The 8,067-nt window shown below is 48.5% G+C and overlaps 1 protein-coding gene across 3 annotated transcripts in view; it reads left to right on the forward strand.

The window, feature by feature from the left end:
• The window catches only part of VRK3 (VRK serine/threonine kinase 3), a 53,232-nt gene extending 45,286 nt beyond the window's left edge, over positions 1 to 7,946 (forward strand). For 2 of the 3 annotated variants that reach the window (XR_014060758.1, XR_014060762.1), the window contains one exon: positions 5,669 to 7,946. The gene's annotated coding sequence lies outside the window, so the exon portion shown is untranslated. The remainder of the gene's footprint in view (positions 1 to 5,668) is intronic. The other variant, XR_014060760.1, reaches the window with a different exon arrangement.
• Positions 7,947 to 8,067: the final 121 nt, after the last annotated feature.

Here is an 8,067-nt window from a genome sequence, read left to right on the forward strand (position 1 = left end):
ATGAATGTACTTTGTGTCACACAATTGTATCCTTTAAAATGGTGAGAATGGTAAGTTGTACGTGATGGGTATTTTATAACGATTTTTGTTTTTTTAATTTGGCCACACTGCATGGCTTGTGGGGTCTTAGTTCCCTGACCAGGGGTTGAACCTGTGCCCCCTGCAGTGGAAGCTCTGTGTTTTAACCACTGGACTGCCATGGAAATCCCATGTCAATTTTATTTTTTAATGTTAAGAAAAAAAGGAAAAAGGTTTTTCCTACTTTTTCTTTTTTTTGTCAAAGAGGCCGCACATTTTCATTTTGCTCAGGGGCCTGCAAAAGATTTAGGCATCTCTGGTGAGAAGCTTCCAGACTGAGACCCACCCTAAAAGGAGAGCGTGGTCAGCGCTGCCCAGAGGCTGAGTTGATGAGCGTCCATCCCTCTCCTGAAGGTCAGAACAAAATAGCAATGAAGGACGCATATCTGGGGCCACTCTGCTGGCATCCAACCCAGCTCCCGAAGTGACTGGCAATGCATGTAGTCAAGAATTAACCTCAGGATTTCCCTGGCAGTCCAGAGGTTAAGACTCCATGCTTCCACTGCAGGGGGTTTGGGTTTAATCCCTGGTCTGGGAACTAAGACGGCCAGAAAAAAAATAAAAAGAATTAACCTCATCCAAAGAGAGGTGTGGGCTTTGCCCAGCAACTGGGAGGGAATGCTAAGCCCTTGGCATGCGTGTCTTGGTGTCCACATTTCCTTTTTTTAAAAAAAGTAAGAATACATACCAATCATATTGGATTGCATGCATTCGTGCTAAGTCACTTCAGTCATGTCTGATTCTTTGCAACCCTATGGACTGTAGCCCGCCAGGTTCCTCTGTCTATGGGGATTCTCCAGGGAAGAGTACTGGAGTGGGTTGCCATGCCCTCCTCCAGGGGATCTCCCTGACCCAGGGATCGAACCTGCATCTCTTACATCTCCTGCACTGGCAGGTGAGTTTTTACCACTAGTGCCACCTGGGAAGCCCTCATATTGGATTAGGGCCCCCCCTGATGACTTCACCTAACTTGATCACATGCAAAGACCTTGTTTCCAAATGAGGCCCCATTCACAGGGACGGGGGAGGTGGGACTTGAAAATCTTTGGTTGGGTGGGGACACAAACCTATAATAGGCCCCCAGTAAAAACACTGGACTCCAAGGTCTATGCTCCATCTGTGTTGTCACACATCATCACCGGGTGTATTGGTCAGCTTTGAGTCGCCGTAACATACCACTCAGCTGGTAAAGAATCTGCCTGCAATGCAGAAGAACCTGGTTCAATTCCTGGGTCGGGAAGATCCCCTGGAGAAGGGCTAGGCTACCCACTCCAGTATTCTTGGGCTTCCCTGGTGGCTCAGACAGTAAAGAACCTGCCTGCAATACAGGAGACCTGGGTTCGATCCCTGGGTTGGAAAGATACCCTGGAGGAGGGCATGGCAACCCACTCCAGTATTCTTGCCTGGAGAATCCCCATGGACAGAGGAGTCTGGTGGGCTACAGTCCATGGGGTCACAAAGAGTCAGACACGACTGAGCGACGAAGCACAGCATTGCACAACATACCACACTCTGGGCAGCTTATACAACATCAATGGGAAAAAAAAAAAAAGAAACCAGAAATGTACGTCACAGTTCTGGAGGTCAGAAGTCCAAGATCAAGATCAAGGTGTCTGCCTGGCGAGGGCCTGCTTCCTGGCTGGGGGATGACTGCCTCCTCACTGTTCCCTCACGTGGCAGAGACAGAGAGAGAGAACGCTCATGTCTGTATCTCTTCCTATAAGAACACTAATCCTATTGTATAAGGATCCCATCCTTATGACCTCCATAACCTTGCTCCCTTGTCTTCCTCTCCAACTACAGTCACGTGTGGGGGTTAGGGCTTCAACATATGAACTGGAGGGGACACAATTCAGTCCATACCACTGGGAAAATTACTGTCCACAGTGGAAGAGACCACTGGAAGTGTGTGCCTGGTCTCCCCTCAATACTGCCTTGGGCAATTTTTCCTTTGCAGATTCTATTCTATTCTATTTTCTATTCTTTTCTATTCTGTGGGCTTCCCAGGTGGCTCAGTGGTAAAGAATCCACCTGCCAATGCAGGGTACTTAGCTTCTATCCCTGGGTTGGGAAGATCCTCTGGAGAAGGAAATGGCAATCCACTTCAATACTCTTGCCTGAGAAATCCCATGAACAGAGGAGCCTGGCGGGCTACAGTCCATGGGGTCACAAAAAGAGTCAGACATGACTTAGTGACTAAACAACAACATTCTACTCTATTTTTCCCTTTGGCTGCACCGCATGGCTTGCAAGATCTTAGTTCCTCCACCAGGAATCAAAATTGGAGCCTGGGCAGTGAAAGTGCCAAGTCCAAAATACTGGACCCCTAGGGGATTCCCGGGTTTGCAGATTGTAATCTGTATCCTGTTGTAACAAACCATCAGTGTAACAGTTTCTCTGAATTCTTTAAGTCCTTCCAATGACTCATCAAACTTCAGAGTGGTTTGGGGGGATCCCCAGAACAGTCTGTTTCCCTCCTCAGACTGGGGTGCAAAAAGCCATGGTTTCCCTAAGTGGGGGCGACGGTGCCCACCTGTGAGGGTCTGTCCAACCTGGGGACCAGAACTCGTGTTCACGCCCCCCCATCCCGCCACTGCCCCACAATCATCAGCTCTCACAGAGCCCAGAGCTTGTGTAGGACGGAAAGTTGCTGACCAGGAAAATTGCTGAGTTTATTACAAATACATAGAAGGAAACAGGATAAATGCAGCCTGAAAATGCACAGAGAAAAGCTCAGTTCCTTTTCATCTCTAGCTAGTTCCTCACTTTACTTCCCTATTGCTTGGTCTCTCAAACAGAAGGCAACACCACTTTTAACTAAATGGTCCCCACTGGTACCAAGCTGCGTGTCCTCCTCTTGCCCTTGCTGCTGTGTCATCTGCACCCCGGGCTGGAGGCCACGGAGAGCAGCCCTCAGGGGACAGGCTCGCAGGAGAAGGAACACCAGGACCTCTGTCTCTGCTTTGTCTTATTTTGAGCCAGTTTTCCAATTTCTGCGGAGTTGCAAAATGGGCCCAGAACACTTCCCTTCTTTCAAATCAAGTAGACTCTTCATTGCTTGTCCAATAGATGGCCAGAAAGACTGGGAGTGGGGAGGTCAGCCACTGGCAGGATTCCAGGGAGACCCAGGGCCACAGGCCATGGGCACTTAGTGGGTGCTGAGGACCCAGGTGTCACTGCAAGTCAGGAACTCTATTCTTTCTGTGCTGCGGGAGATGTCATTGCCTCTGGGTCTCCTTGGCCTGAAAACTAGGTCCGGCTGCCTGGATATAGGGTTCCACCCCTCTCAGGAGAAATAGTAAGGTGGAGAGTGTACCCCAGATGTGTGTGTATGTAAGCTCTTGCACGTGTCTGCAAGTGTGTTTGGGGCCCAGGACAGGCCATCTCAAAATATGCTTCAGGACTTCCCTGGTGGTCCAGGGGTTAAGAATCCACCTTCCAATGCAGGGGACATGGGTTCAATCCCTGGTCGGGGAACTAAGATCCCACATGCTGAAGGGCAACTAAACCCACAAGCCTCAACTAGAGAGAAGCCCATGCAACTAGGACCTGACACAGCCAAAAATAAATGTTTTTTAAAAAAGAAGAAAAAATGACGAACATACGAGACTCTGACCCCCCTTTCTTTCTCCCTGAAAGCAGGAAATAAATCTCTCCTGTGAAAGGTATCCTCCCCACACCTGGAATGAGGACACCCTTATCAGCAGACACAGGGAATCAAGCCAGAAAGCCTGAGTAAACAAACCTTCCTGTGCTTAGTCGCACAGACGTGTCCGACTCTTTGCAACCCCATGGACTGTAGCCCGCCAGGCTCCTCTGTCCATGGGGATTCTCCAGGCAAGAATACTGGAGTGGGTTGCCATGCCCTCCTCCAGGGGATCTTCCCAACCCAGGGATCAAACCCAGGTCTCCCGCATTGCAGGCTGATTCTTGACCATCTGAGCCACCAGAGAAGCCCGAACAAACCTTGGGAAATCTTGGGTTACTGCCTTAATTTACTGTCACAAGACTAAATTCTCTTTAGATTCTCACTACTTGGCCACCCAAAGCCTCTTTATCCTGTCAACTCCTCACAGATTTATTGTTTCTTTGCCTGAAAAGTATAAACGCTGTCCGAGTTGGCCACGTCTTAAGTCCCATCCCAGGTGGAGGATTCTAAAAGACAGTGCCTGTGATTGGCTGAATAGTGGCCCCCAGAGACATCCCGGTCTTAATCCCTGGAACCTATGACTATGTCACCTTGCAGGACAAAAGGCCTTTGCAGCTGTGATCACATTCAGGATCTTGGGATGGAGAGATTCCCCAGGTGGACCCCCACTGTGATCACAGGTTTATGAGAGAGAGGCAGAGGGAACTCAGACCACAGCAGGGGAAAAGGAGTAGACGGCAATACAAGAGATTGTAGTGATACCTTCAGGGCTTCCCTGGCGGCTCCCCGAGAAATACCATGGACAGAGGGGCCTGGGGGACTGCTGCCCAGGGGGTCGCAAAAGAGTTGGACACGACTGAGCGACTAACAAGTGACACCACCACCCAAACCTGCCAAAAGCAAGGAGGAGATTCACCCTAAGATCCTCTGGAAGAAACGACCGCTGCCAACACCTTGATTTTATCCCCCTGAGACTCCCTTTGGACTTTTGAACTCCAGAACTGTAGAGAATGTATTTGTGTTGTTATAAGTTGAAATTGAAGCCCTGCTCCCTTGAGAGACTCTAGAGGAGAACCCATCTTCCTGCCCCCTGGGCCCTTCCACCATCTGCAAAGCCAATGGCATAGCACTTTCTCTGCCTGACTCCGTTTTCATCTGCTTTTCCATCACACTTCCTTCTCTTCTGTGTTCAAATCTCCCTCCGCCTCCCTCTTAGGAAAATCCTTGTGGTTACATTTAGGGTCAACTCAGGGAATCCCTGATAACTGCCCCATCTCAAAATGCTTAGCTTAACCACATCAGCAGGGTACTTTCTACCACAGAAATTACCATCCACAGGTTTCCAAAGATTAGGACCTGGATACCTTTGAGGGCTCTGTTCTTGCACATAAATATTGCATGATTCCCTTTATATGAAGTGTTCAAACTGGGCAAAGTCATAGGGGCAGAAAGCAGATTAGTGGTTTCCAGGAGCTGAGGGGAGAGCAGTTTTGAGGGTGACTGTTTAATCGGTTTAGGGTTCCTGTTTGGGGTGGGGGAAGGGATGAAAAGCTTCTGGAATGAGATAGCGGTGATGCTTGTACCACATTATGAATGTGCCAGATGCCACTGAATTACACATTTTAAGATGGTTAAAATTGTAAATTACATGATACAGATTTTTAAAAAATGGAGTACAGTTGATTTACAGTGTGTTAGTCTCAGGTGTACAGCAAAGTGATTCAGTTAGATATATACATGTATGTGTTCTTTTTCAGATTCTTTCCCATTACAGGTTATTACAAAATATTGAGCAGAGTTCCCTGTGCTATAATACAGTAGGTCCTTGTTGTTTGCCTGTTTGATATATAGCAGTTCATATCTTTAAATCCCAAACTCTAATTTACCCCTCGCCCTGCTTTCTTCTTTGGTGGCCGTAACTTTTTTTTCCTGCACCTGCAGGTCGATTTCTTTACCCCTGAGCCACCTGGGTCATGTATGAGTCATGCCTGGATGTGGGAGCTGGACTCTAAAGAAAGCTGAGCACTGAAGAATTGATGCTTTCAAACTGTGGTGTTGGAGAAGACTCTTGAGAGTCCCTTGGACTGACAGGAGATCCAACCAGTCCATCCTAAAGGACATCAGTCCTGGATATTCATCGGAAAGACTGATGCTGAAGCTGAAACTACAATACTTTGGCCACCTGATTCAAAGAACTGACTCCTTGGAAAAGACCCTGATGCTGGGAAAGATTGAAGGCAGGAAGTGAAGGGAATGACAGAGGATGAGATGGTTGGATGGCATCACTGACTCAATGGACATGAGTTTGAGTAAGCTCCGGGAGTTGCTGATGGACAGGGAAGCCTGGTGTGCTGCAGTCCATGGAGTTGCAAAGAGTTGGACATGACAGCAACTGAACTGAACTGAGCCACCTGGGAAGCCCAAAATGGTCATAGGGAACTCCAAGCGGAACTTGAACATGGTTGAACATTCAGGGCAAGACCACAGAGCAGCAGGTATAGGTGATACAGGTATCTTGGGACCTGGTCATGTAATTGGCCTGCACCCTCTGGCCCTGTTAGATCCCCTTCTCCTGAAAGAGGCCTAATGCCACGCCCAACCTTACTTTATAGTTATCACAATTCAGTACTGAAGAGGCAGCGCCATGAATCTTATTGACCAGCTCACTTTCCTTTCCTTGTACATCTATACTGCAGTGTGGGTGTCACTGATGGTAAGAAAATGATTTATTTACTTGTCCGGCTATTCTGCTGACCCAGAGACAGGGCCCCATGCTAGTTTCAGTCGTGATTCCAACACTGACTGTTGTGTTGTAGGGCCCTGGGCTCTGCTAGAGTATTTCACTGGCTTCGGTACCCGCACCGTCCGCCCCTGCCCCCGCCCTGCCACTATGCCAAGGAAATGGGGTTTATTTCTACCCCAAGTGCAATGCCAAGGAAAAGCCTCTGGGCTGGGAATTGGGGATCACTGGGCTCAACTCAAGAGTTCTCCTTAGGAGAAAAAAATATGGCTTTGGTGATTCACTTCCCTACTGTGATCCTCAGTTTTCTTTTCTGTAAAATGGAAATTTTTAGCAATTAATTTAACAAACATACCAGACCCTTCAAAGTAATTTACAAATATTAACTCATTTAATATTCATGATGGCCCTATGAAGCAGGTGTTATTAGGCCCATTTTAGAGCAGAGGAAACTGAGGCACAGAGAGGCTATGCAAGCTGCCCAAGGTCACACAGCCGGCAGGACTCCACTCGGGTTGTCTCACACCAGTCTAGGCGAGAAGGCCTCCGTGCACCGGCGGGGTGGTGAATTTGAGGTCTTGTCCGTCTTCCCCCCCCCCCCCCCGAATATGCGCTCTGGGAGGTGCACGGAGGCATTTAACGAACATTGTGGAATGAAGGGATAAGTGGGTATCTTAGGATGGCCACATCCCTTCTGACCGCCTGCGCCCTCCTGCCGTGCTCTGTTCGGGGAATTCTATTGGTGGTCAGGGCTTCTAGTCCCAGTAAACCCGACCCTCAGGGCGAGAGGGAACCCCAAGGAGATCACGGGCTTGGGCTGAATAGAGGATAGAGAATAACTCATTCACGTCGGGGCACGGGCGCCACCTGGCGGTAAAGTCCTGCTAAAACAGAGCCGCCGGGAGGCAGGAAACGTTTTGCTTTGGGCGGAGTGGGATCGGGCATCTCAAAGTGAGTTGATAGCGGTTGTATTAGTGGGCAGTGTCTGAAAATCAGTGTATGATGCTGGCTGCCTCTACCAGTGGCTTCCAAACTTTTCTTACCGTGATGCAAAGTAAGATATTACATCAACATAGTCTGGCAAAATACCACTCTATGATACATGTTATTTTCTACTGTTATATTCGTATCTTTAAACACCGGTCAGAACCCTTTAAATTGATTCCCAGCTCTGTAATGGGTGCCCATCTGCACGAATTTTTTTTTCCAGCTCATAAAGAAAGATTATCATAGAAAAAGTGTTAGCACCCAGATCCGACTCTCCACTACCAGGTCACCGCTCACTTATCTCCTGACTTCCCCTGGAATCTTGGCTCTGACAGAGCAGTGCGATTGCTCTTTAACACCGGGTGCCCCACAACTGTGCACCAGCCACCCGGCCCCTTTGGCGTCACCCTTTTTGGTGACAAGGACCATGGGGAGCTGGCACCTTTGGCTATTTCTTTCACTGTCTACGTACTAAATGGAAGTTAAAAGCGGGTCTTGTATCTCTGCCAGTTCAATCAGTCTCGTCTTGGCTTGGACCGTGTGGAAAGTGTGTGCTTGACTGTAAGTATTATGTTATTTCCATTATTGTCTTTGGTCTAAGACTGCCCTCCCC

This window comes from Giraffa tippelskirchi, chromosome 7 (genome assembly GCF_054371585.1).
Source record: "Giraffa tippelskirchi isolate mGirTip1 chromosome 7, T2T-mGirTip1v1.2.pri, whole genome shotgun sequence".
Lineage (NCBI taxonomy): Eukaryota > Metazoa > Chordata > Mammalia > Artiodactyla > Giraffidae > Giraffa > Giraffa tippelskirchi.